Below are 8,430 nucleotides of genomic sequence, written 5' to 3' on the forward strand. Positions count from 1 at the left end.
TATGAGAGGACACCACCTAAGAGCTTAGATGCCAGGACAGGAGGAATTTGTGGTCAGTTTTGCATCCATCAGAGTTGCCTTGTTTTGTTTTGTTTTGTTTTCATTTTCTAGTCTCTTTAATTGAATGATTCAATCATTTATTTCTAACACTTAATGTTTATAGATGCTGTACAGGTTCAGCTTTGATTCCCTGTTTAGTACACGATATTTAGAAAGACCTTTTTAAATTGCAATTAGAGTGAATTTTTTTGTTTGCTCACTTATCTGGTGAGTATAGTTATGAATTAGTGTGCTTTCTTGGTGTAAAAGTTGTCAATATACTTAAAATTATAAAAATGCTCACTCTATTTTAAAATTGAAATTTTACTGAGATTATTATAGATTTGCATTCAGTTGAAAGAAATGATACAGAGAGATCCCATGTACCTCTTCCTAGTTTTCACCAGTGGTAACATCTTGCAAAACTATAGTATAATATTACAACCAAGACCATGACATTGATACAGTCCACATATCATTCAGATGTCCCCAATTTTACTTGTACTCATTTGTGTATTATTATATATTCAGTTCTATACAATTTAATCACATGTATAGGTTCGCATATCTACCACCACAGTCAAGATACAGGACCTTCCATCATCATAAGAATTTCTCATACTGCCCTTTTAAAATCATACTCTCCTGCTTCCCATTCTCCATCTCTTGTCCCTAACTCCTGCATTTATAACATTTTGTCATTTGAAGAACAATATATAAAATATGTAGTATGTAACATATGGAGATTGGATTTTTTCTTCGCTCAGATGATTTCCTGAATATCCATCCAAATGACTGCATGTATCAATAGTTTTCTTATTTTCATTGCTGAGTAATATTTCTTGTATATATGTACCACAATTAAACCATCCACCTGCTGAAGACATCTGAGCTGTTCTAGTTTGGGACTATTATGAATAAAGCCACTAGAAGCATTCACATGCAGGTGCTTGTGTGCACATAGTTTTAATTTCTCTGGGATAAATACCCAAGAGGGCAATTTGGGATTCCCAGGGCAATTTCATGTTTAGTTTTATAAGAAACTGCCGAACTGTGTTCAAGAATGGCTATACCATCTTACATTCCCATCAACAAAATAATAGTGGTCCAGTTTCTCTACATCCTTGCTAGCATTTGGTAATGTCACTATTTTTTATTGTCACCATTCTGATCTGTATACAGTGATATCTCATTATGGTTTTAATTTGCATTTCCCTGCTGGCTCTTAATGTTAAACATCATTTCATGTGCTTATCTGCCATCTGCATATCGTCTTCATTGAAAAGTCTGTGTCTTTTGCATATTTTCTAATTTGAGTGTTTGTTTTGCTTAATTAACTATTGAGTTTTACATGTTCTTTATATACTCGAGATACTACTCCTTTGTTGGCTATGTGGTTTGCAAATATTTCCACCCAGTTTGTTACTTTTCTTTCTCTCTTCTTCACCTGGACTTTCACAGAGGAAAAGTTTTTAAATTAGATGAGGTCCAATTTATCAAATTTTTCTTTTATAAATTGTGCTTTTGGTGTCAAATCTAAAGACTCTTTGCTTAGTCCTAGATGTCAAAGTATTTTTATTTTCTATTTTTCCTAAAGGTTTTATGTTTTAAGTCCATAATCAATTTTGAGCTAATTTTTGTATAAGGTGTGAAGTTTAGTTCGAGTTTCATTTTCTTGCTTATAGATGGCCCCTCATTCTAGCACCATTTGTTGAAAAGGCTATCCTTCCTTCATTGAACTGCTTTTAATCATTTGTAAAAAGAATATGGAACACTTCATGACTTTGTTTATCATCCTTAAGTAGTGGCCATATTAATCTTCTCTGTATCATTCCAAAATTTTATTATATGCACTATCAGAGTGCATACTGCTCATGTGTTTTTGACTCATCATTTTCACTTATGGAAATTCATTTCTGAAAATGAAGTAATATGCCCAAGGCTATTTAGTACAGCATTATTTATAACAGCAAATAAAAGGAGGGAACATGTCCAGAAATGGTAGACAGGTAAAGTGTGTTAGTCATCCATTGCTGTATAACAAATTGCCCCAAAACTTAGCAACTTAAAACAACAGCTTATATCACAATGTCTCTGATATCTGCCCATGGCTTATTTGGATCATCGAAATGAGAAAGACTGCTCTCAGATGGCAGCTGAGGCTGAGGTCTTTCTCTGAAGTTTCAACTGGGAAAGGATCCGTGCCCAAGGTCACTCATGTAGTTGTTGGCAGGATTCAGTTCTTTGCAGGTTTTTGGACAAAGGGCCTCAGTTCCTCTTTGGTTTTTGGTCAGAGCCTACCCTCAGTTTATTGCCTTGTGTGCTTCTCCATATTGCAACTTGCTTCATTATAATGAACAAGCAGAACAAATGCAAGAAAGTGCTAGGAGTCTTTTGTCACCTAATCACAGAAGTGACTTCTCATTGATTTTGCTGTATTCTATTCATTAGAAGCAAATTGCTAGATCCAGCCCACACTCAAGGTGAAGGGATTACATAAGAATGGGAATACAAGTAGGCAAATATTTGGGAATCTACATCAGAAGCTACCTACCACAATAAGTAAATTACTACATGTTTTTACAATTCAATATTATGTATCCATTGAATTTACCCCAGTAATTACATGGGGTATGGTATTGCTGTCATGGGTAATGAAAAGAGCCTCAGTGACTTGTGATTCAAAATCAAGTATTCTAAAATATGTTGAACTGGAGCACCAGGGGAAGATGAGAAAAATATTAGACAGAAAAAAATAATTGATAATGGCTGAGAATTTTTCAAATTAACTAATAAAAAATAAACCTCAGATACAAAATCTCAATGATCTTCCAGTAGGATAAAATAAGTCACACCAATGAATATTATATTGTAATTTCTAGAAATCCATGATAAAAAGAGAAATCTTTAAAGAAATCACAGAGAAAAAGATTCTGAGAAATAAAGATAAGAATGACAGTTTACCTCTTATCAGAAATATTGAAAGTCAGAAGACAATGGAATAATATCTTTAAAAACTAGGGGAAAAAATTGTCAACCTAAAATTGTATATCCAGTGAAAATACTAATCAAAATTGAAAATAAAATAAAAATATTTCAAGATAAAAAAACTAAGAAAATCATCACCAGTTGACCTGTTACACAAGAAGTGAAGGAATTTCTTCAGGCTAACAGGAACTGATACAAGATGGAAACCTAAGCCTACATGAATGAAGAGCCCTAGACATGGCAAATACATGGACTAACTATTAAATACATTTTCCTCATTTATTAAGTTCCTAAACAACATTTGACTGTTGGAAGAAAGGAACCAACATTGTATTGTGGAGTTTCAATATATGTAGAAGTAAAATGTATGTCAACAACAGCAGGAAGAATGAGAGGGTAACTACTAAAACCAGCAAAGAAGTTCAGACATAAATAAAGGATAAAGGATGAAATACTAAAATTTTTCAATTAGTCTTAGAGTAGAAAAAAAGGAACAATAAGAAAATAGAGAACCAATATGATGGTAAACTTAAACCCAACAATATTACTAATAATATTAAATGCTATTAATATTAGACTAAAAAATGAAGACCAAATTATATACTGTCTACAAGAAACAGTCTAAATATAAAGACACAGATAAGATATATGTAAAAGGATGATAAAATGATATATAAACAACAAGAATGAGAAAGGCAATGCAGCTATATTATAATCACACAAAGAAGATTTCAAGATAAAAATATTTCGAAAGAGAAACATTTCCTACTGACAAAGGGTTAATTCATCAAGAAGACATACTGAGTGAATGTGCATATAACAACAGATCTTCAAAATACATGAAGCAAAAATAGACAAACTAGTGGGAGAAACAGACAAATTTAGAATTATAACTGTAGACTTTAATTCTCTCTCCAGTAGTTGATAGAAGAAGTAGACAAATAAATAAATAAATAAATAAATAAGGAAAAGTGATATTTGAATATTACCAACCAATTTAACCTAACAGAGCTGCATAAAACACTGCATTCAAAATCAAAATGCATATTTATTTCATGCGAGTATAGAAAATTCACCAAAATAGACCATATGTTGAGAGATTAAAGAAGAATCAATAAATGTTATACCTTGAAATACAGAGTAATTTTATGACTATAATAGAATTATTAGAATTAAATTAAAAGTTAGAAAATATGAAATACATCTTTTTTAAAAATCCACAGTGTTTGGAAATTAAACAAAATCTTCTAAATATGTCATGGATCAAAGAAAAAAATCACAATGTAAATTGTAAAATATTTTAAAAGGAATAATAATGAAAACACAATGTTTTAAAATTTATAGTATACAACTAAAGCACCATTTGAGGTAATGTTATAGAATTAATTGCTTATATTAGAAAAATGAAATGGTTTAAAATCAATAGACCTAATTTCCAACTGAAAAGTCTAGAAAAAGAATAAATTAAATCAAAAGTAAACAGAAGTAAAGAACTAAAGATATCAAAGGAAATCAGTAAAGTAGATCATTTCTTTGAAATGATAAATAAAACTGCTAAACTCCTAGAAAGACTGATCAAGGGAAAAACAGAAACACAAATTACCAATATCATAAATAAGAGACATTATTATGGCACCTACAGACATTAAAAGGATAATACAAGAATATTATGCAAAAAATTCAAAAATTTGGATGAAATGGAAAAATATTTGAAACATGCAGCTATCCAAGTACATCCAAGAAATGTAAAAATATGAATAGTCCTATATCTGTTAAAGAAATTACTTTCACCAATAAAAATCCCCCACAAAGAAAGCTCCATAATAAGATGGCTTTACTGGTAAGCTCTCTCAAATATTTATAGAATAAATAATATCAAACTTTCACAAATTCTTTCAAAAAGTAGAGGAGAAGGGAACATTTTCCATATTATTTTATAAAGTCAGCATAATCCTCATACCAAAATCAGAGGATATTATAATAAAAGAACAGAACACACCAATATCCCTCATCAACATAAATGATAAAATCCTTTACAAAGTATTATAAAATTTAATCCAACAATATATTACAAACATAATACATCTCAAAAAAGTAATATTATTCCCCCAAATGTAGGACTGGTTTTACATTTGAAAATCAATTGCAATTTACCACATTAAAAAATAAGCAGAAATATTGTATAATCATCTAATAGATCCAGAGCAAAAACCTTTGATAAAATTCAACACAACCTCTTTTCAGCAAAGTAGAAATAGTAGGAAAATTCCTCAATCTGTTAATGGGGTTCTGCTGAAAACTTACAGCCAAAAACACACCTAGTGGTGAACAACTCTTACATTTCCAACTAAGATTAGGAATAAGCCAAGGATGTCTGCTTTCATTTTACTAGAAACCCCAGACAATTCAATAAGGCAAAGGAAAAAGGAAAATGCATAACAAATGGGAAAGAGGTAATAAAGCTATGCATATTCACAGATAACATTGTAATATACAGAGAAAATCCTAAGAAAATTACCCCCTAAAATATTAATTGAAATAATAAGTGAATTTAGCAATATCACAATATATATACAAGGTGAATATACAAAATACAATTGCATTTTTACATATTAGCAATAAAAATATTAGCTTATACAATTTTAAAATAGCACTAAAAAGACATAATACTTAAGAGATAAATTTATCAAAAGTTGTACAAGAAATTTGCCCTAAAATCTACATATAACTACTGAAAGAAAAAATTTTTAATCTAAATAAGCAACGAACTAATTTACTTTTTAGATTGAAATTCTCAATACCTCCAAGATGTCAATTCTTCCCATTTTGATCTTTTCATTCAATTCCATGCCAAAAAAAATTCAAGAATCCAAACTGTAAAGCTGATTCTAAAAATTATATAAAAATCGGTCTAGTAGAGCAAAAGCAATTTTGAGAAAGAAAAACAAAAGTTATTAATGCTTGTTACAAAGAAATAGTAACACTGTGGTTTTTGTATAAGGAAAAACAAAAAGATCAATAAAACAGAATAATAAGTCTAGAAATAGATCCACATCTAAGAGTCAACAGATGTTTGACAAAGGCACCAAAGTAATTCAATAGGAAAATAATAGTCTTTTCAACAAAAAGTTCTGAAACATCTCACTATCTGTATGAAAAAAAAAGATGATCTTTAAGACCTACCTCACACCACTGACAATGATTAATTTAGTGTAAACCATAGTCTAAACCTAAAGCTAAAACTATAAAGCTCCTATTAGAAAAGTTAAGAGAATACCTTCATGATCTCAGAGCCAGTAAAGATTTCTTAGTGAGAACCCAGAAGCATCAATTATAAAAGAAACATAAATAAATTTAGCTCCATCAAAAGTAAAAACTGTTCATCAATAGATCTTGATAAATAAAAGAATACACAAGGCAAAGACAAGGAGAAATATGACAAATGACTTGCATTTAGAATATACAAAGAAATCCTACAATGCAATAATAAGAAAACACTCCATTACTACTGGGCAAAAGACTTGAACATACACTTCACAAAGATACATGAATGGCCAGTATGCACATACCAAAGGGCTCAACATTATCGTTAAGGACATGCATACTAAAACATTAATGAGATACCACTTCAAACTTTAAAATGATGAATTAAAAAAGAATGACCACAGCAACTGTTGTTGAGGACATGGAGCACCTGGAACTCTTATACACTGATGATGGTAGAGTGAAGTGGTAAAGCTACTTCGGAAACTACTCTGGCAATTTCTTATGAAATTACATACATACCTACACCATGACCCAAAATTCCACTCCTTGGTATTTATCTAAGAGAAATTTAAATGTATATTCACAAAAAGACTTGCACAAGAATGTTAGTAGAAGAAAGGAAGAAAGAGAGGAAGGGAGAAAGGGAGGGAGGAAGGAAGGAAGGACGGAAGGAAGGAAGGAAGGGAGAGAGGGTGGGCAGGAGGAAGGGAGGGAGGAAGGAAGGAAGGACAGAAGGGAGGGAGGAAGGACGGAAGGACAGAAGGGAGGGAGAGAGGAAGGAAGGATGGAATGGAGGGAGGGAGGGAGGGAGGAAGGAAACACAGAAAGGAGGGAGGAAGGGAGAGAGGGTGGAGGGAGGAAGGAAGAGAGGAAAGAAAGGAGGGAGGGAGGGAGGAAGGGAGGGAGGGCAGGAGGGAAGAAGGAAGGGAGGGAAGAGGAAGAGAGGAAAGAAAGGAGTGAGGGAGGATGTGAGGGAGAGAGGAAGGGAGGGAGGGAAGGAGGAAAAAGGAAGGGATGAAGGAAGGAAATAAGGGAGGGAGGGAGGAATGGAAGGAGAGAGGGAGGCAGGAAGGAAGGGAGGAAGGAAAAAAAATCCTCCATCAATAGAATAGACCAATAAATAGTGGTGTTTTCATACAGTGATGTACTCCTCAGCAATGCAAGAATAAAATATTAATACATGCAACAATGGAAGAATCTCAAAACTTTTTTCTGAGCGAAAGAATGCACACTGCGGGCTTCACTGGTGGCGCAGTGGTTGAGGGTCTGCCTGCCGATGCAGGGGACACGGGTTCGTGCCCCGGTCTGGGAAGATCCCACATGCTGCGGAGCGGCTGGGCCCGTGAACCATGGCCGCTGAGCCTGCGCATCCGGAGCCTGTGCTCCGCAACAGGAGAGGCCACAACTGAGAGGCCCGCGTATCACAAAAAAAAAAAAAGAAAGAAAGAAAAAAAAAGAATGCACACTGCATGATTCCACTTATGTGAAACTGATAAAACTAATTGATGGTGTTAGAAATCAGAACTGTGGTTGCCTCTGAAGAGAGGCAGTCAACATTTACTGGGCAGGGTCATGAAGCAACTCTGGAGTGTGTTAAATGCCCTATATTGTCATATGGATATGCACATTTCTTCAAAACTGATCAAACTTCACGTTAAGATCTATGCATTTCACTGTACGTTAATGGTACTTCAGTAAAAGTTTTAAAATCTTAACTGATAATCATCTCTTTTGGCAAACTTGCTCATTAGTCGTAGTCCTCAAAATGAATCCCCCCCAAGACCCCACAATCTCATTTTGCATCTGCTAACCTGCCAAAAGAATGAAATGGCAAACTCCAATCTAATATAGTTCCACATGCATTTTTTTCTCCATCCATATTCCCCTGCACCTGCAACACTGCACATGTAAAAAGAATAGGTAAGAAAACCAGATGGAATCTCATCCAAACTTATTACTGAAGATAGTTCCCAGGTGAATGGCAGTACCACATTTCTTTCATAGGCAGGCAGATACAACAGTTTAAATACCTGTTTCTGAATAGTTTAAAGACTTCTCTGGCTTGAAGGTTTATTAAGTTTTCATTAAATTTTGATTTTGTCTTGTTTGTAAGTGGTAGCTGGTTCATACACTTGA

General features: G+C 33.4%; 1 non-coding gene across 1 annotated transcript; it reads right to left on the reverse strand.

Moving 5' to 3' along the window:
- Positions 1-1,799: 1,799 nt before the first annotated feature.
- On the reverse strand, positions 1,800-1,904 carry LOC112392422 (U6 spliceosomal RNA). The gene has a single exon (XR_003001686.1). It is a non-coding gene; the product is annotated as a U6 spliceosomal RNA (small nuclear RNA).
- Between the last annotated feature and the right edge of the window lie 6,526 nt (positions 1,905-8,430).

The sequence above is a fragment of the Neophocaena asiaeorientalis genome, unplaced genomic scaffold, assembly GCF_003031525.2.
Source record: "Neophocaena asiaeorientalis asiaeorientalis breed wild unplaced genomic scaffold, Neophocaena_asiaeorientalis_V1.1 scaffold280, whole genome shotgun sequence".
Taxonomy (NCBI): Eukaryota; Metazoa; Chordata; class Mammalia; order Artiodactyla; family Phocoenidae; genus Neophocaena; species Neophocaena asiaeorientalis.